The sequence below is a fragment of the Furipterus horrens genome, unplaced genomic scaffold (genome assembly GCF_987537825.1).
Source record: "Furipterus horrens unplaced genomic scaffold, mFurHor1.1.pri manual_scaffold_1, whole genome shotgun sequence".
Classification (NCBI taxonomy): domain Eukaryota; kingdom Metazoa; phylum Chordata; class Mammalia; order Chiroptera; family Furipteridae; genus Furipterus; species Furipterus horrens.
The window spans coordinates 150,108,673-150,130,999 of NW_028327171.1; positions in this window are offsets into that span (position 1 = coordinate 150,108,673).

A 22,327-nucleotide genomic window follows, 5' to 3' on the forward strand; every position below is an offset into this window, starting at 1 on the left:
AGAAGTTTTGTTTTTTCTTAAAATTCTTTAAATATATTGTTCTACTCCCTTCTGACTTGCAAAATATCTGCTTAAAAATCTGCTCATAGTTATGTAGAGGTTCCCTTGGGTACAAGTCATTTTCCTCTTGCTAACTTTAGGATTCTCTGCTTGTCTTTAACTTTTGACACTGTAATTAAAATGTGTCTTGGGGTGAGTCTCCTTGGGCTCACTTTTTTCCTAAGTTTCTAGGATTCTTGGGTCTGAATGTCTTACTTCCTTTCCTAGGTTAGGAAAATTTTTAGCCATTATTTCTTTAAATAGAATTTTGGCCCCCTTTTCTCTCTCTTTTCCTTCTGGAAGCCCTATAATGCAAATATTGGTCTGTTTGAAGTTGTCCTATATGTTCCTTTAGCTATCTTCACTTTAAAAATTTCTTTTCTCACCTATAAGAGGAACCTACCTAATGAACAAAACAAACAAACCAGTGAAATAAAATCAGAAGCATGTAAACAAGGAGCAGACAGACAGGGACCAGAGGATAACAGCAAAGGGGATATGGGGGGAAAGAATAGAAGGGTCTAGTCAAAGAACATGTATAAATGACACATGGATATGAACAACAGGATGGGGATTGACTCTGGGAACAGGTGTCATGGGCAGGGCATGGGAGAGCAACAAGGGAAAAATTAGGGACAACTTTAAAAGAATAATAAAAAAAGGAAAAAATTATTTTGTATATTTTTTCTTCTGATTGGGTGAGTTACACTGCCTTTTCTTCTAACCTAGTAATCCTTTTGCCTACTTTATTTAGTCTGCTGTTCAACCCCTCTATTGTATATTCTAGTTCAGTTGTTATATTCTTCAGCTTTGTAACTTCTATTTTGTATTTTCTTATATTTTCTATCTCTTTGTAGATGTTTTAACAATGTTATCTATTCTTCTCCCCAATCAGTGAAACTCTTTGTAACTATTACTTTAAACTATTCCTCAGATACATTATCTCTATTTTTTAAGCTATTTTTTTCCTGAAGTATTTTTGTGTTCTTTCATTTAGAATATAGTCCTCTACTTCATAAGTTTGCTTGACTCTCTCTGTTGGTTTCTATGAAGTAGATGAAACAATCATCCCTTTCAGTTTTGGAGGAGTAGCCTCCTGCAGGAGATGAAACATTGTTGAACCCTTCTCTGGCTCATGGTTCTCTCTCAAACTTTTGTGTTTGTTAGTCAATCAATTATATTTTTAATAGTTCCCAGCAGTTAAGTATGTGCCAAGAAGTTATTAATTTTAATGGTTTCCAGTTTATTTATATTGTCTTTTATTGTTCTTCCCTTTTGTATTCTGTTTAAGAAATCAACTTGTTTTTTAGAAGTCTATTCCTGCATTTTTATTTTTTTCATTTTCTAGCTTTAAAATTATCTTATTAAAATCACTTAGTATAATTATAACATATAAGATATATATGCATATACATACACACACATAGTCAGTCAGACAAAAGCAGAGACCTTTGTCTAATTGTACATAAATAATTTTTTGTAAGAAATATGTTGATGTTTAATATTTTGCAGAATACCTATTGCATAAGTATTACTGAAACATTAAATAATGATGAACATACATAAATAGTATATTTTCAAATGATGAGAAAAAATTTTAATTCCAATTTAATTGCATTACCATCCTACTCAGATTAATGACTACATATATTTAACACAAGGAGACTCTCACATATACTATATATATATATATATATATATATATATATATATATATACATACACACATGCATATACACATATATCCTTATTATATTCTGCCTCTTCCTCTCACTTTTACTTTTCTTCTTCTTTTCTATTACTGAAGACTATGACATTATATATAATGGAATTATGAATGTTTGATATTATATATCTTCCTTATAAATATTAACAAATAATTATAATATATAAAGATGTGTATTTAATAAATTTTGGCATTTATTTATAAGAAAAACATTAAGTCAGTATGTGATGGCTATTCTCTTACTATTATGAAATACATACTGCAAATTAGAAGCTTTCATTATGCTAAATAGTGAAACAGTAGAAGAAATACTATTAGGATAAGAGCTATAACAGAATATCAAATATCTAACTTGAAATATGAAAGTTATAAAAGTATAAGTTATTTATACTTGTCTGAAAATACTAGTTGATGTATTTAGACAAGAAGAAAAAGAAGTATGAATACTAGAAAAAAGAAAGGAAATTTATCCTTAATGTTAAATTACATGTTTAATATTAGCCAATATAATTTAGTAAGTATAAAAACTAAGAAAGTAAAAGATCATTATTTTATTGATAATTTATATTATTTCAAAATCACATGATTTATCTAGAAAACACAAAGAATAAACATCAAAATTATTTTAAGTAATATGACAAATTAAATGGCAATTAATAAAATTGATATATGAGAAAATAATATGACTAAGAACAGAGAGAGGCTTTTAAAATGAATTTAACAAAACTGATCAAAATATAAATAAAATTTAAAGCCATAGATAATTATTGAAATGAAGTCTGCCTTGAATTAATAGGGGATATAACATATTAATCTGTAAAAGCCATGATATTGTAAATGTGCTAATTTTTATAAATCATTCTATAAATTATAAATAATGGTAGAATCACTAACATTTAATGCTTACATATTCCATGCATAATATTAAGTTTTACTTGCTTTTAGTTCTCCATAACCCTTAAAATTATGTTATGGAAAAGTATAAGTATATAACCATTGTATAGGTGAAAAACAGGCACAGAGCATTTCAATAATGTTCTCATGTTCACACAGCTAATAATAACCCAGTGAACCTGAATATGTTGCATTGTCTCGCAAAATTATCAGTCAGACTTTATTTGTATTCAATAAGTTCATTTAGAATATGAGATTACCTAAGAAAATTTCATAAAAGAAGAATAATATGGACAGTTAATTTTTTTATATATTTAAAGGATAAACAGTTCACAAAGATCTAAAACTACAAAGGCAAATTAATGAAACATTTTAGAGTGTTCAAAATATATAAACCAATGTATATGAGATTTTAGAATATGAACAATTTCCAGTCAATGGGAAATATCTTCAATAATTTCTGTTGTTATGACTGGATATAAAGTGTGAAAAAAACTAAACTACTTTTCTATATCATTAGATAAAATGAAATAACAGTTGGAGGTAGTACATATGTGTAAACAGTGAAACATAGGTATGAAAAGACATTTATATGTAAATTTATAAATAATCTTGAATAGGAAAGATCTTTCTACAAATAATCCAGTATCCAAAATTCATAAATAGAATGACTAATAAAATTTGTTTTAAAATGTATTTAAATTGTTAAGGGAAAATAAAATTAACTCATAAAGACATTCAAAAGACACAAGACAATGTAAGAAAATATTTACATACTTTTAAAGTTTAGTTTTAATTTGTCTGCAATGCTTTCAAAAGGTAATTTTTTTATATACAAAAGCTCTCACAAATTAACAAAATATATAAAAATGAGATAATTGTAGTTCATTGAAGAAGATTTACAAAGGCCAAAAAAATTTTAACCTCACAAATGATTAAAGTAATATAATGAGTTTACATTTTTCTCTTTTCCAGTTGTCAAATAGTAAGTAGCATTGGAGAGGGTGTGAGTAAGTAGGCACTCATACATTGCTGTTGGAGGGATGAGCCACTGTTTGGAGTATAGTTGCTAAATCCTATCACAATTGAGAGAGACGTGCCTGAGACCTACTTCTAAAACATATTCTAGAGATAGAATTTTAGATATGTGCAAAGATTTACATTTGTTGCAGTATTGTTTATAGTAGCTCAAAATGGTTTAAAGATGACAAAAAAAAATCTGAATTATGGAGTAGTACAGAGATGTTATAAAGAATTGCTTATTTAATATAAATATATGCATATAGTTATTTTGTGTATATATTTCTCCATTGTGTGTGTAGTATTCCTTTGTGTGTACGTTTATATTTACATTTATATAATTTATAGTTTATTCTGGTTAAGTAGCTACATATGAATACTAGTTTCTATATATTTATATGTTATAAAAATTCTCGATTGAACATGAAAAGTATAGAAGTATAGCTATAACCAGCACTAATTATTTCTGGAGTGCTGTTGGAGCTTTAAGTCAGGTGACTTACAGTTTTATTCCTATTACCTGAATTTCTTTTTATCATACGCATATATTTATTTTTATAATTAAAAATCCAGTTAAACATTGATTCCCTTTTCATTTAACTCAAGAATATATTGCTCTTACTTTTCAACTTTAATTAAGCTTTTAATCTGCATTCACAATGATGGATAGAATCATATCCGGGAGAGAGGGCAGAAGGGATCTTTATTACCTTATCCACTGATTTTATTTCTTCATACATTAACTGAGTCCTCAATCATCAGTAACAGAACAAAACGTAATTTTTATTGAGAATCTGTCAGGTGACAGACATTCTGTTGGAGCGTTTATCTGTATAATCTAGATTAGACCTCACTACACCCAATGGGAATGGTAATACAAACTTCATTCTATAGATAATAAAACTGAGGCTCAGATGATTTTAGAAATTTGCTCTAAAGTAACCAAATGGGGAATCTGTATCAGACCTGGTGCTCTCTTTACCACTTTACAATGTGTTCCTCCATGAGTTATTTAAGTTTTCTGTTCTTCAGTCCACTCTCACTATATGGGAATATCACTGCATATCGTTAACCTTTTAATTTATTCTGAATAGCAAACAATATGAGAAAGCACTTTGAAAATAATTTGAGCTACAGACTACATTATCTCTGAGGTTGTAACTCAAATACCTTCAGGCCCAGGCAGATGAATGAGCTTGGCAGGAGGTAAACTGCCTGCCAAATAGAACATATCTGGGGCCCAACTTGGCCCCATGAGGTGCTATGCGGGATGTCTCTAGTAAACAAATGCAATTATAGAAGCATATTATTTTAATATGCTTTCTTATATTTGGACGCCATATAGAAAGATGATTAGGAGCATGAAAATGGAGTCAGACATGGATCAAAACTGGCAGTTTCATTTCCTAACTGTGTGATGAAAGGCAGGTTCTTAACTTCTATGAGATTCAGTTTTCATCTGAACAATTTTTAAAAATTGATTTACTTCAAAAGAAATGTCTGTTCTTGTATTTTTATTATTTTCTTCTTAACTTCAAAATCATCTTGTTATTCGCCATTAAAACTCCAGTTAGCATAATTATTAAATGAATGAATGCAGTCAGACATAAAGAGAGACCTGGTCTTTCTAATTTATAATTGATTGTCTAGCCAAAAATTGTTAGTGATACTTTAAAATATTATGATTATTATTTTTAGCTAAGAATTTTAGTAGAGGGTAGGCTATTTGTGATTTTCATCAAAGCAAGGATGTTTCAGATACCAAAGGGTTCTTATAGCATGACTGTTTCACAGAGGAAGTATTATTTTATGTTTGAGAACCATTTCTAATATACTTCTTCATGGCTATTATATATTTTTAAAAGTGATTTGTTCTCTACAAGTTATTAAAGAATTCTGTTGGCATGATTACCAAAATTCTGTCACAGTGAAAGCAGTTACTTCTGAGTATTATTTACTTTATTTTATGTCACCACCAACCAGTTATTATTAAGTACCTGCTGTGTTAATAGGGCCCAATGCACCACACCAATCTCCTCTTTGTGTCTATTGCACTTCTGTGACTTTATGGGGGAGAACTTTTCTCCATGTCCAGTACTCCCTATAGAATAACTGAGGGTAAGACCAAGGCATGATTTTTTAAATTCCTACATCGTATGCCCCTCTGTACCTTGCACGGAGAAGTTTGATAGTATTTTTAGTGAAACTGTTGATATACTTTAGTGCTACAACTTTCTATGTGAGAGAAATGAAATATTAGGTCTACTAGCATTCCCCATTTGTAAAAATATAACATAACATGATGTTGCAATTAATTATTATATAGTTAATAAAAATAACAGAATAAATATTACTTTATAAATTGTTAGCTATGAAGTTTATAAGATCTAAATCTAAGCATCATTTTGCATTTTCCTTGTCCTTGTTTTAAGGATTCTTTAAATATATTAGTCAAAAGCACCTTCCTGTTCTTTCAAAAAATAATCAGAATTGATTTCTGGAGATTTATTTGACAAGAGGTTCAAGGATTCATTAATGCGGACTGTTGCTACCAGTCCCAGTCATGATTGCTAACCAGGCAATATTAAAAGATGTAACCTGGACTAGGGCAGTTCATAGCAGGAGGGGAGAATATTTAGAAGGTAGAATCTAGAAAAATTATAGAAAACTAAAGGAAGAAAACATTATTCATATAACCCCACCCAAAACAACCAGTATAATTCTCATCAGATATGTATATATGTACATATACATATTTATGTATGTACATGTATTTATGTATAGTTATAAGCATATTTATGCTTATTGTCTTTTTTTTAATTGTGTAGCCAACCCTAACTAAAACTATACAGTAGAAATTTGACTTCAACACTGTCTACATTTTTGTTATGGCTTTCTCCCTAATTTTGGAATATGGTACCTTCTCTTTCCCAAGTGCTCAATATCTTTATTTGAGTGTCCTACCCATTTCTCTCCAGGTTCTGCCTCTTAACTTCTTTGCTTCCTGTGCCCTATTATCAAAACCAAACTCTTTACACTATAGTTTTCTAGATATGATGGTAGGTAGAATAGTGATGTTCAAATTCTAATCCCTGAAACCTGTGAATGTGTAATTACCTTATATGTCAGAATGAATTTTGCAGATGTGATTAAGGACCTTAAGATGAAAGAGATTATTCTGGATTTCCTGGATTGGCCCAATGTTATGACTAGGGTCCTTAAAAAGGTGGAAGAAGGAGGCAGAAGAGTCAGAGAAGTTATGAAGTGGAAAACAGAGCTCAGAGAAAGAAAGAGAAACTATGCTATTGACTAGGAAGATTTAGGAAGTGGTCATGAGCCAAGGAATGTAGGTGACCTCCACAAGCTAGACAAGGAAACGAGATGGATTCTCCCCTAGAACTTCCAGAAGGAATGCAGCGCTGTCAACACCTTGATTTTCACCCAGTGAAAACCAGTTTGAACTTCTGACTTCCAGAACTGTTAAATAAGTAATTTGTGTTCTACTGAGCCACTAAACTCGTGGTCATTTGTTATAGTAGTGGTAGGAAACTAATACAGAAATCTATCTGAAAGAAACCCATAGGCTTACGTGAAGGTGCAGCAGTTGACAAAGTTTAACATGTACTCTTTTGTTTTATTTTTTCACATCCCTGAAGAAAGACTTTCTAATGTTGCAACTTCAGGAATAAATCTCCTGGGGAAGATATTTAGTCTTGGGTGCAGGCAAATGAGTGGAGGTGTATGTGATGGGAAGGACTTTGCAGGACCCCTTCATCCTACTCAGGCTCCCAGTAGTCACCTTTTCTCTTCCAGCTCTCAGAGATGCACCAGCTCATCTGAGCTCAGTGCAAGCTTTGAATGTGAAACTTTTTGGGGTTATAAAGGATTTTAAAACTTCTTGTGCACGTGTGTGTGTGCATGCAATGTGCATGCATTAGCATGTATATGTGTGTATGTATCTATATTTTGAAAAGAGTATGGATTCAGGTACTGTGTAGTGCATTTTTACATATTCCATTTCACTTATTTTTATTTTCAAAATTAATATTTTGCACTTTGTATTGGTTTAGACAATTATTTTCAATGGATTGTGTGCTCACATATTTTTGATTTGTGATCTCTCCCAAAAGGGATCTTCCTGCATCTTGAACAGACAACAGATGTTGAATTTGAGGGTACTCAGGGTGGAAAGGGATGCACTCAGGAAGATGAGAGGATGCATTCTGTTGACTGATGGAAGTATGAGATTGAACACATGTTCAATGAAATATAAGAAATAGAGGGTTACTTGACACTTGCATTGTTTTCTGTTTATCAAAAACAGTGTCCTCATTTTAGCCTAAGAAATATGGCTGATGTAAACACCGAGGGCCACTGAACTTCTTTATTTATTATGCAAGGAGGGAAAAAAAAGTGTCATCAGTGTACCATAGAGGTCTCTAGACCAAAGCTTTAGGCTTGAAAAACAAAAGAATATCAAAGATATTATTGGAGCATGAAGGGAAAAGTGATCTCCTGGGAGACCTGGCTTTAGAGATTCCTGATAGCCAACTCTGACACAGGCAAAGCCCATCGTTCTGGCCACGCGACGTAGATGCTCTGCTGTGTTTCTCAGCATCAGAGGCTTCCCGGTGAGGTTTCAGGACTCACTCAGAACATATTACTGTGATCCTCTTTTCATATTTCAAAGAATGGAAAAGTGGAGCTGGCACTACGTCAGGCAGAAGGTGGTCACATCTTGGTATCAAATGATCTGGAAATGATTACACAGCAGCATTGCCAAACAACTTACATTTGTATAGCTCATCAAGATGCATGACCTCATTGGACCATCCCAGCAATACAGTGACAGGGCAGACAATACAAGATCCGTTTTACAGTTTGGGGGGACTATGCCTAAAAGATGTTAGATTACTTATTTCAGATCACAGATTTAGGAAGCTGTAAAGCCAGGAGTGGCTGGCACCTTAGTCTGATGCCTCGTCCAAAGATAAATCCAGCTCTCCCTCCATTTGCCTTTCTTAAAGTGGGGTCTGCTAACACCCTGAAGCCTGAGTATCAGGAGCACTTTGTAAAAAACTGATGCCTGGGCTCCACCTCCACCTGTGATACCCTGAACATGGAATTTGGAACTCCACATTTTGCATTTTAAGCAAGTTCCCCAGGGAATTCTTTCGCACATGAAAAGTCTGAGAACTTCTAAGCTTCTGGAATTTCTTGTTTTTCACAATGTGACCTGTGGACCGGTATTGGACCAGCATTACCTGGGAGGTTGTTAGAGATGCGGAATCTCATGCCAAATCTCAGACTTGCTGGATCAGAATCTGCATCATAAGATTCTCAGAGTCACAGACACATTAAAGTCTAAAAAGTACTGAAATAACCTCAGCATTAAAAGTCAAGAAATGTCTTATCAAACTGAAGAAGAGACAGGTGGGATTTAATACATTTTCCGAGAATGAAGCCTGAGTCCACTGTTCTCATTACTATGTCTTCCACAGGAAGGGCCAAGCCCTGTATTAGAGGACCTACTCAGCCTGACTCGACTTATCAGACAAGCTTATGGAAAATGTTGCTCCACTATCCAGACTGCTGAAGCAGGGAGGCCCATCAGATACGAAAACTCTAGCTATCTTATTATCTCTGCAGGCAGTCTGCTACATAAAACAGAACCCTGAGATAATCCTGATCACCATTAATCACTGAAACTTGAGGATGGAGAATTTGAGCAAGTGGAAAATTCTGGAAAGGGGACCCCAGGTAGGAATTGAAATTAGCACCAATAGGAGGTAGTGCCTGTATGTCCTGTTTCTGAAGAACTTATGTTTTTAAAACTGTCACAGAAGATAGAAGCCTGTCCACTGAAGTTAATCATCTCTGAGGAAATACTTGTGATAATTGACACTCACATTACAAAATTGACAACTTCTTATCCTTTTGGGAATTTAATATTTGATCCAGGAAATCCAAGTGTTTTCCATCTCACAAAATTCTAGGATTTAGTGTTGTTTAATTAGAGTTCATTATGGAGAGAGAAAACACAGCAGCTTTCTCGAACACTTTCCAATAGATGATTCATGTATGATAGGTCACCTGTGAAATGTTATATCAAATCACCAGTAGTCTTATTTGGCAGGATGTGTTTCTGGGTGATGCAGGATGAAAGGGTATGATTTAAAGGGCCAGAGAAACAAAACTGTGTTCCTAGTAGTTTCTAGCAGAGGTTGGGTAAATTTGACTTTACCTAAAATATTCTGATAGAAAAGAAAATAAATTATGCAAAAAGAAACTGGTAAAAATACAGAGCAGAAAAGGATTCTGGAAAAAATAATTACCAATCAAAAACATTAATTTAAATGCCCATGTTAAGTTGTTCATTAAAAAATTTCCCTCACCTCTTTCTTGGAGCTCCCCAAACCCCAAGTGGACCATGTGATCACATTCCCCAAAGGATTACATGCTTTATATTTAACTTCAAATAACTCAGTGTTTAGACATTGCTTTAAATGTAATCTTAGGTATTGGGATGAAAGAAGATGTATTAAATCTATTTTGAGGAAAAACAATCAGAGTTTAGGACAGCATTAGCATACACTTGAAAAGTAAAAGCAGAAAGTATTAAACTTTTGAAAGCTTACTTTAAAGGAATATGGAATTGATTAATATCACTTTAGTGAGGAAGAAAAGAAGAGACTCTTATATTATTTATCCTAGGATCTTTGAAGACACTTGTTTTTTTCCTCTCAGTTGGTTTATTTTAGTGTTAATGAGCCTTAAGCTCATATATCAAAGGGAGAATAATAAACCTTTAAATGTCAACCCAAAGGAGGTCTTTATATTTCTACTTGCAGCTGTGAGGCAGGGAAGATAATTTAAGATATGAAAAACAGAAAAATTACATGAAAATTTACCAAGGGGGAAACTGGAAGAGGCATGAAGTTGCAGAGTATTTGAACAAAAGAGGATTTTACCTGTATATTTAGCACACAGTGCTGAGGGGGGAAAATACCTATTTAAAGAATTGATAACATGGAGTTCGAAACTTAAAGTAAAAACTTGGAAATGAAGCCCCTTATATTTTCTTTTTGAAGTGACAGATGTAAACATTCAGACACTAACTTTGTCATAATCTATATGGATGAACTGATTGATGGTTTGGAATGCAAGTTTTCTGCCCTGTACACAGTGATAAATTTAAAAAGAAGGTCATTACTGGAGGGCCATTCAGAGTGCTACTAAAGGACTTAACTCATTTTACTGCTATTGCTGAGGCTAACAACAGTAAATGTGCTGAAGAGTTTAGGGCAGAGTGAAATATTCTAGATGACAGCAAGAGCAGGTTTCTCCCAATGGCAGTGTCATGATGTGCCAATAGAAAAGATGATTGAGTTAGAAAAAAAAAAAAACCCTTCAAAATGAGTCAACAAACTCAAGAGAGAAAAAATTTTGATTGAGGAACAGAACAGACCTGAGTTCTAAGAGAGGCCTGCAGACAGCTACTTCAGGCTGGTTTTGAACATGTGATTTAGGAGAAATTTGGAACTTATTCAAACAAATGGGCAGGTTATCTCAGAGAGTTAAAGGATGTGCCTTCTTCCTCCCTGACACCAAGGTTTTGCTGTAGCTGCTGCTGTTGTTACTGTGGTTATTTTTGGCATATCTCTACTATGCTTCCTTGATCTGATTACTTTTTTACTTTCTTGAAGCCCAGATGGTCTCTGACCTTAAACCACAGGGCTTAGAAGAGTTGAAAGTGTACAACTGGGGAGGAAATTTGCAGAGGAGCCAGACAGATGATCGCTGAGAGCCACATTAAGGTGGAAATACACATTTGCAGGCTTTCTGGTCAGCTCTATGATGGCACTGGGGCTTCCTGAAGCTCAAGTCATCTGTCATTGGGAGTGATTTTCTATCATTTGAGAGCCAGTCCTTGAAGACTTTTTGGGTCTTGCTCTTACCCATGTGCAGGTACAAACTTATGAGAATGGTGATCTCCTATGTCTTTGTGAGTTCAATTTTTAGCAAAAGGTTAATAAACAATTTTTTTTATATCATTGGTAGGAAGTAGAGGAGCTAGAAATTATTTCATGATTTAGTTTAGGGTAACTGACTCATGGATTACTACATGGATTTAATGGAAGTCGTCAAAAGAACTACTTCCTTTTCTTTTCCTCTTTATTCTTCTCTTCTCTTTATTCTGTTCTTCATTTTCTGTCTTCTTTTTAAGGGCTTTACTGAGAAACCTGTGCTGCTCCCCTACAGAAATGTCAGTTGTGAAGCACATCAGTTGCGAAGCACGTCAAGCATCTCCATGCTGCCTTTCCTTCTCTGTTAGCTGTTCTGGCCTCTCACACTTAACAAAGCCCCTGTTTCTTAGGCAGCTCAACTTTCTCACTCATGCTAACAAGAACAGATCTATAGAAAATTTGCTCTAAGCTGTTAATGACTTGTGTGGCTCCTGCTATATAGAAAAATGTATCTGCAAAGAAGAGGAAAGAGAGCAAACAGAAAGAGGAGGGCAATGTTTAACCAAACCTGAGGGAAAACTAATGGAATCCTTTCAAGCATTTTAACACTTACAAAGAGAGACAACTTGGGATTATTAGAAGCTCTTCTAACACTCCTTAACTTATTTTGTTTCTGTGTGAAGATAAAACATCTCATGTGTATGAAACCTACATGTTTGTCACAGGGAGGTAAGGTCAATACTTTATTAAATTACAGTCATATTTTCATCTCAGGATACTTTTTCTTTTAACAAAGCAGTTTATTTCATTTTCAACCCTCAAAAGAAATTGATTTGGGGGGCACAAACACAAGACAATTTTAAAGACAAATATATTCCCCATCTTATATAAAAATAATTCAAAACAAAGCCAAATAATATAAAATTTAATAATTTTAAAAATTTTATGAGATAAAAAAATTTTTTTTAGCTTGGATATATAAGGATATAGCATACTCTAAAAATATTAATGGGAGAAAATTATGGGAAGTTGATGTAGGGTAGAAACAAGGAAAATTTGTTGGGAAATGATTTTCAGGTTTGTTTCAGAGCATAGTGATATTTCTTTTTTAATTTAAGAAATGTAAATTAGGCTACTGTCAGCAAACAGCAAAATTTAACTTAGTAATTCAGGGGAATTTAATAAAGGGACCATTAATAGAAAGGCAGATTTGGTAAGTAGGGAGTTTAACAAGGGATATGCAATACCAAAGGGCCAGCAAAAACAGGCAAGGAGCACCCAGGAAGAGGAACTGCACGGGCAGGGTCAGCTGATAGGCCCATGGCCTTCTGGATTAGAAGCAGCTAAAACACATTGGCTGGTAGAAGAGAGTTGGGAAAACAAAAACCTCAGCAAGTCTTGCTCTCTTCCCATCCAACTATTTCCTGTCTCTACTTTTCTTTGGCAAAAAACAAAGGGAAACCAGAATGCAAGGGAACTTGTGGACAAAACCAGAATAGATCAACCCTTTGGAAAACAGAGCTTGGTTGGAAAGGGTAGGGAGTGGACCCAGAAGGCCAAATGGAATATCCAAGACAATTGTCCCTTGTCATATTATCAAGTTTAATTCAATCTCTTTCAATTTTTATATCCAGATTATTCATTTTCTTATCTTTAATACTAGTCTTGTTGTAGCATTTCAAGTATCTATACATTGATGTTCTTGCTAAGTTGTTACACTGCTTCTTTTGTTCTCATTTTATCCTTACAATTTCACAAAATTTTTATGGTCTTTCCTCCTCCCATGGCATTGAGGTTGTTGTTCTTGGGTTGTACAGCTGTTCTATTAGAAATTGGGAGGGCTACATTCCATGAAACATGTAATGCTTTATCAAATTACATTTATTGAGATATTGTACCTATAGGGTAGAATTGGTTGGTTATTAAGGAACAGGTAAGTAGAAGAAACATTAATTCAAACTATAGTGTGTATTCCTCTTGTTATGAAGCAAGAATGAACAATGATAGATCCACAGCTTTCTCTTCTCCAGAATCTTATGATAGACAAAATTTGCTCCCTCTCTCCTCCTTGAGAAAGAGTGTATTTAATTGGCAAGATAAAACTTAGGTCAACTTACATCATATAATGATGAAATTTCAAGAGAGTAGAAAAGACGAAAATACTTGCATGGGGGCTGGATATGGAAGGAATGCTGGTATAATTACGAGATTATCTGACATATCTGGAGTAGAAAAGAACTAGGCAGGAGAGCAAAGAGGATTCCCAAGGACTATGTATTTAGAGCCTCATTATTATTTGCTTCGTGCAAGCAAATAGTTTACATTTTTGTTAAAATTCCTTCCAGTTGTTAATTGTGTTTCTTCAAACCATGCTACTAATTTGAATTAGGAGTATGTAGGGAAAAATGTATAAAAATTAGTCATTTGGAAATTGTCAGTAAGGATTCTGGATCTTCCTTTGCACATGGCTGTACTTCAAATTCAGGTAATCTCCCTATAGTAGAGTTTAGAGAGATTATTTTCCTTGATTGCCAATTTGTTGGAAAAATTGCAGAAGGAGGGTGTTGATAGAAAAAGATATCATGCCTGAATTGATGGAAAGAATAAGTAAAGAAAATATAAAGACCACACTGATATTAGTTACAAAAGTTTGAAACAATCAAACATGTGAGTATTCACTGAGTTAAGAAAGATGTGATTCAAGAATTAGCCAGTTTGGAGTCAGAGAATAGACACTATTCTTTGAAGAAGCTGCCAGGTCTAGCACTAAAGTATTGTATGGATTCAGTTATAAAACCTGAGGTCTCTGGGAAGACTGACTCACTGCCCAGAATGATTGTATGGTAGGCTGGGTCATTACTGCTAATCAGATGTCACAACTATTAGTAAATATTTGTGAACAAGGGAACATTGTTCTGTTTTTGTGTTGGCTAAAGAATTAGTATGGCATGCCATCTACCAAGAAACAGTATGAGAAGTAGGTATTCTAAAGCATCTAAGTCAACTTCACATGGGAGTACTTTGCAGAAATTAGTGAGAATTGAACTCCTTCTCTACTAAGCCTGCAAATTCCATCTATATGTGAACTCAACTGAGCTAAGGCAGAAAAAGAGTTAAACTTATTAACTATCAAGGAACAGAATGAATTTCAAATCTGAGATGCTAGAGCAAATGTTAGAAGCCAGAATCACACAAGTGTTCATCTGTTCCTTGAAAATTGACACTTGAACTGAAATTCTACTGGGTGGGTTTAATAAGGAGGTCTGCTAGCCTTAATTGTAGGATGCCCCTCAGCCAAGCTTATGGAAATTAGACCTACTAATATGTTGCCAGTAGAACAGGAACACCATTACTATGACTTGTGACATAAGTGAAATACCTAGTGGCTAAATACTCCTATACAATCTCTTCTCCCCATAATGAAGGCAAGGCCTTGGAAAGGGAAGTATTAATTGCTAGAGCCTCATGTTTGTTTCCTAGGAAGTCACCCACTTTCCATCTAGGCAACAGTGTGGCTGAACATAAATTATTAGCATGGACATGGTCACAGATTTCTCCTCTCCTAATACTAACCCTCGTATTTTGAAATCATTTTTACTTTTTCTTTTACTCTCCTAAAGAGTTCAATTGATAATAAAAGAATTTTCAGGGAGAGGGCTGGAGGTAGAAGGCACTTTGGGAGAATTACGGAGAAAGTTGTAGTGGAGTAGCTATGAGCTGAGAGACGAATAGAATAAAAACAGATTTTAAATTAGTGATTCTGAAGATTACATAACCTCATTTACAGTTTTGGAAAAATAAAATTTTATATTTTTAAGTGATTTAACATTTTACTTTGATTCAGTCATTCAAAAGTATGTTGCTGGGAAGTAGTTGGGGATGAAAGGTCAGCCAAGTACTGGCTCTCAAGGATTTCAACTTGCAGGTGCTTTGTGTATTGTGGTCTCTCCTTGTGTACAGATTGTCCATCCTCATCAATATTCTGTGATGGACCATGTAGGCTCTGAGTTTATAATATTTATCATAGGAACAAAAAAAACATACAGGCAAATTTTTTCTTTGGTGGCCTGGGTCTCATTTTTCTACACATTTCTCATAGATTCTGGGGCCTCTCTTATCAAACACCTGCAGATTTCTACACCTTGTATCCTGCTCCCTCTTTCTGATCTTAAAATCTGCACACTGTGCCATTTTGGAGAATTTTATTAATTTCTTAGAACTTTCAAAGTTTTTGATTTGTGAAATAAGGATTCTAATCTGTAAACTCTAATTATTGTGTTGCTAATGAAGATCAAATGAGATAATGAGTGAGAAAGTGTTCTGGAAATTATAAAACGCTGTGAAAATGTAATTAATTAGGTACACAATCATTTACAACCTGGCAGTAAACTCTGACTAGACCTTTGAATATGACAAAGTTTAAAAAGTGCCATTCCCTGGGCCCCTCCTCCTAGGGACTCTATTCCAATTTTTCTGAGGTTTTGGCATTCAAATATTTAGAAGCTCCCAGTGTTTCTATTGGGCAACCAGTGTTGATCAAATAAACCAGTGGTTTATTTCTGAGAGAGTTCATACCTTCCCCGTGGTGGGTTTTCTTTTTTCTTTTTACATTTTAGGTTTCATCATGAATTGTGAAATTAGGGACTTTTTTTTTAGCTTTCATGAGGATATCTGCTAGACTGTCTTCACAGAACTTTTGATACCTCCCATAGCTTTTTTTAATCTTCAGCACTTATCAGGGCCAATCTTGCAATAGTTATAAAAGTCATAATAAGAGAATGAAAAGAGCAGATTACCGAGGTGGGCACACACTAGGAAGGTCTAACGTAAAATATTTTAAGCCTCTGAACCAAAAACAATAGTAAAATCTGTAATAAGAGCTATTTTTATGACCCATAGCTTTTAGAATATTCTGGAGACACATTTTTCTCCAGGATCCCCCTTTGTTATCTTACCCACTCTTTCCAGCAAACAAAGCTGATTATTCCCTGCCTCCTTTGGTGCATGAAGATAAAACAACTCAGCCATTGAAGTAACTTGGCTGGAATTTTATCATTTCAATCATGAGCAGTTATGTATTGAAATGCGGTTAATTAACTTTAGCTTAGTTTTCTTCTGCCAGATGTATTTGATGTAAACTACTCATGTGTAATATGATATTTAATAATTTACATATATATGTGTATATATGTATATATTTAGAATTTGATGTTTAATCTTGACAATTGGCATCAAATTTCCAATTGCTTTTTTTAAACATCTGCATACTTTATTATTTAGCAAATCTATATTACATATTCTTTTGATATCATATTTTCATCTTTCAAATTGAATTTTAAAATGATTGAGCATCTGCTTGTCTACCTGATGCTGAAGACAAGCCTGAAAATTTCCAGTGGAATTCAAAGCTTTTATTCTAATAATTTCCACCCATCACCATACCTGTGATTGTTATGCTGCTATTATTTAAAAATAATATCATAATGATACTTTTGAAAAATAAAAATAAATCCAATAAGCACTACACAGCCTGTTTTATTTTCATAGAAAGTAATAGAGAAGTAATTTATTCATTGTATGTTGGAGAACTTTAGTTTTTAAGTATTTGTGTGTGCCTTAAGATAATCTGAAATATAAGGTAGAATTAACACATCTGATAAATTAGAAACAACTATTTGCATCATAAAAATAATTTACCATGGACATTTGTGAAAGTTAGCTCTGAAACTGTAAGCTCATCCATTGCTGATGACATGTTTAAATGAAACTAGTGATTCATTGGTGAAAAAGTTTCTGAAGAAAAAAAATTGAGAACCTAACAGTTTAGGCATACAGATGTGTTCACCATAATATTATGTAGGCTTTGGGGGAAAAAAAGGCTTATATCTAACAATTGAACTACAGTAAGATAAATGACATTACATTTACTGGATGACCAATTATAGTTTTGCGAATGAACATTTAAGAAATCTGAAAAATTGCATACTTTAAACTGGTTAATATAAGTAAATCTTATGTTATCTGTAATTCACCAGAAGATAAAAATCTTATAAAATATGGCAGCAGTATTTATTAGCATATAATGTTAGAGACAAAGCAAAATAGATTATAAATGCAGCATTATTAGAATTATGGCAAATATACACAGATAAAAAACAGAAATGAGGGAAGTTTTCTTTCATTGCTTTTTCAAATAAGTTTTCAATTTCTTGCTCTTCCTCTTCTCCTTCTGACATCCCTGTGATTCAGATGTTGGTGCTTTTAAAGTTGTCCAGAGGTTCCTAAGCGTCTCCTCATTTTTTGGCATACTTGTTTCTTCTTTCTGATCTAGTTAAATGTTTATTTCTTCCTTTTGTTCCAAATCGTTGATTTGAATCCTGGCTTCCACCCCTTCACTGTTGGTTCCCTGTATATTTTTATTTATTTCACTTTGTGTAACTTTAATATCTTCCTTTATTTTTTTCCATACTCTATGAGTTCTCTGAGCATCTATACCATCAGGGTTTTGAACTCTACATCTGAGAGATTGGCTATCTCCATTTTGTTTAGGTCATTTCATGGGGTTTTGTTCTGTTCTTTCATCTGGGCCATATTCTTTGTCTCTTCAATTTGGCAGCCTCCCTGTGTTTGTTTCTGTGTATTAGGTAGAGCTGCTTTTACTCCCTGTCTTAGTAGTATGGCCTATGTAGAAAAGACACTGTGTGGGGTGGAGCCTTAGGTAATTGCCAGGGAGGGCTACCTGCTTGACTGCTTTGTGGTTCTGTTTGTGGTGGGGTCTCTTGAGAGGGGACAGTGCTGCTGCCTAGCTTCTGGTGATTTGCCTGGCACTCTCCCTGTTTCCAGTCACTTCACCCACTTTCTGAATGTGATTGGAGCCCTTCCAGTTTCTGTCCTGGAGTGTGCATATGTTATAAGACCATGAGGGTCCTTTAAGCAGTGGAAATACAGCAGTTTCTTCTGACATTCCAACCCCATTGGTTTTTACTGCCAGAGGCATTGAGGGTTTACCTTCCTGGGCTGTGTGCTCTGGCCTGGAGCTGGGGTCTCTCACTCCCAGGGTACCCCTCCTGATTTTTACCCACCACATGTGAGTGTGGTACCATCTGTTCCACCGCTACCTGTGCGAACCACACCACCCCTCCACCTTCCTCTGTGACTCCACCCCTCTTTACCCATCTAGATGAACGTGGCTTTTTAAAATCCTTGGTTGTTGGACTTCCATATAGCTCAATTTTCTGATGGTTCTGGTTGTTATTTGTTTTTGAGATCTGGATTGCTGGAGGGAAGGGTACCAGGGAGAGGAGGACAAATGGGGGGAAAATGGGACAACTCTTAACAGCATAATCAATGAAATATACTTAAAGAATAAAATAAACATAAATATAAAATAAGAAAAGAACAAAAGTAATATTCAAAAATCAAGATTACATTATTTAAAAGTATGGATAATTTTTCTCCTATTTAATATCCGATGTTAAAACATTATTTTATAAGAAAACAAGCTTTAAAATTGAAAATATACTAAAATAGATTGAATCTATGTAGAGTTTGGGGATACATTTCAAATTATTCTCCTCATTAGTTTTATCATCTAAACAGATGTGTGCAGGAACAAAATAACTTTTGTTTTTGTACTGCATGTTTCATGCAAATAGACATTTTTAGATACAAACAGGGAAAAAACTGGATATATTAAAATTTGTGTGGGTGGGAGACAACGTAGTTATTCAATATCTCATTTGGAAAACAAGACAAAAATAATCAGAAAGAGATGCTGCTGCCAGATCTGGTGAAAGCACAGGGGCTATTTTTATTTTCTGTGGTACAGGAATGCCCCATCATTCTAACAGCATTCAATCCTGAGGAGTTCTTAATAAAACTTAAACGTATCATTTAAGCTCAAAAACTAAATAGCAAATAAACACACAAAGATTTTGTTGAGAACCTTTCTGAAATGTATTACACACTTCTCTGATTTCCTTAATGGTTTCCACTTCATTTAATCTGACCTTTTTGGTTTGACTTACATTAATGGTTCTACATTGCCAAGCATGTGTAATTTTTCTTTTTGTAGTTGCTCTGTCTCTTCCCTTGCTATCAGATATCATTTCTCTCACAAACGACATGAGTCTGCCTCAATAGAACCCCCTCTTACTTCCATCTGAATTTCCTATGTCCAGTTTTCTCTGATCAGGTAACTTCTATAATAAGCTTTTTTAAGCATTTCATATCATGTGGTTAATAATGCAAATCTTTTGGCATCCTGAGGAGTAAAGGGCTTGAGTTTGGGGAAAGTTTTTTTGACAGACCGGAGACTGTGTTCTTCATTCTGAATGTACAACTATGTTCTGGAATAGTCAGGCTTCTTGAGTTCTGGCTCCCAGATAAATATAGAATCACAGAACTATTGTAACAGCAATAGAAAGAGAGGGAAAAAATGGTGATAGGCAAATTACCTTTTGTCAATGTCGTCTTATGGGTAAAATGGAAGAAGTCAGCTAAAAAGGAATCCAGGAATTGGGAGACTTCCAAATGGGAAGAAGTAGGCATATGGAGTAATGAGATGTAAAGGTGAAAGGGAAGAAGAGTCTTTTTGTAAAAGTTTTTGGTTTAATTGTTATTGTATTTTTTCCATTACCATATAGTGCCCTTACACACTCCTCCCCACTCACACTCATCACACTGTTGTCTATGAATCCTTTTTCCTTTCTGGTTAATCCCTCCACCCCCCGCCACACTAGCTGTCATCCTCCTCTCCATCTATGAGTCTGTCCCCATTTTGCTTGTTAGTTCAGTTTGTTCATTAGATTTCACATGAGTGAAATCATATGGTATTTGTTTTTTTCTGACTGGCTTATTTCACTTAGCATGATGTTCTCTAGGCCTATCCATACTGTTGCACAGGGTAAAAATTCCTTCTCTTTTATGACTGAGTGGTATTCCATTATGTACATATCTAATAGTTGTTTTATTCACTCATCTACTGATGGATGCTTGGGCTGCTTCCATATGTTGGTGATTGTAAATAACACTTCAATGGACATAGGGGTGCTTATGTTCTTTAGAGTTAGTGTTTGGGGTTCCTTTGGGTATATTCCTAGAAGTAGGATTGCTGGATCAAAAGGCAGATCCATTTTTAATATTTTGAGGTATCCCCATACTGCTATCTACAGTGGCTCCACCAGTCTAGATTCCCACCAACAGTGCAAAAGGGGTCCCTTTTCTCCACATCATTGCCAGCACTTGTTTGTTGATTTATTGATGATGGCCATTCTGACTGGTGTGGGATTATATCTCATTGTGGTTTTAATTTACATTTCTCTGGTGATTGGTGATGTTGAACATCTTTTTATATGTCTCTTTGCCATCTAATGCCCTTTTTTGAGAAATGTCTATTCAGATCCTTTGCCCATTTTTTAATTGAGTTGCTTGTTTTCTTGGTGTTGAGTTTTTTAGGTTCTTTATAAATTTTGGGTATTAACCTCTTATCAGATGTGCCGGTGAATATGTTCACCCATTCAGTGGGTTGTCTTTTTATTTTTTGATGTTTTCCATTCCTGTGCAAAAACGTTTTAGTCTCATGTAGTGATATTTGTTTATTTTTTCTTTTGTTTCCCTTGCCTAGGAATATATATCAATAAAATATTGGAACAAGCAATGTCTGAGATTTTGCTGCCTATGTTTTCTTCTATGATTTTTATGGTTTTAGATCTAACATTTAAGTCTTTAATCTATTTTGAACTTATTCTTGTGTGTGATGTAAAAAGGTGGACTAGTTTCATTTTCTGTCCAATTTTCCCAACACCATTTATTGAATAAACTACCTTTAGCCCATTGTATGTGCTTGCCTCCTCTGTCAAATATTGATTATAAAGGTGTGGGTTTATTTCTGGGCTCTCTATTCTGTTCTATTGATCTATATGTCTATTTTTATGCCAGTACCATGCTGCTTTGATTACTATGGCCTTATAGTATAGTTTCATGTTAGGTAGCATGATTCCTACTCATTAAAACTTTCAATATGCAATATGTGTGAGGCTTTGTCTGTAGCAACTGAGTGTGGGTTTTTCTAAATGTCCAGCAATCCATATTAAAGGAAAGAATTAGACAACAACAAAAGCTCCTCTCACCCCCAAAAATGGAAGGAAGAGAATAAAATTTATAGAGTCTTAAAATAAAACCCTGATACTCCTGCCCTGGCTAGGTAGCTCAGTTGGTTGGAGCATCGTCCCATAGACTGAAAGGTCATGGGTTTGATTCCTGTCAGTGAACATACCAAGATTGTGTGTTTCATCTTCAGTCAGAGCATACAGAAGAAAACAACCAAAGAAGGCAACTGATCACTATTTCTCTTGCATATTGATCTTTCTCTCTCTCTCTCTTTCTGTCTATCTCTCTTCCTCCCTTCCTCTCTCTCTAACAGCAATGAAAAAATGTCCTTGGTTGAGGATTAAAAAGAATTAAAAAAAAAAAAAAAACCTGACACTCCTATTTGTTATACCCTGAAGCCAGTATCAGAGATATGGTAGAAGACCTGTTCAAACTCATAACATTTAACAATTTCACCTACATTGGCCAGAGCAAAGCAGTTATGGTTTTAAGATTTAGAACATTTTGTGTTCATGGATTGGAAGTCTTTGTTTTTGGAGTTCCAGAAGAAAAGGAGGGTGAGACTGGGGCA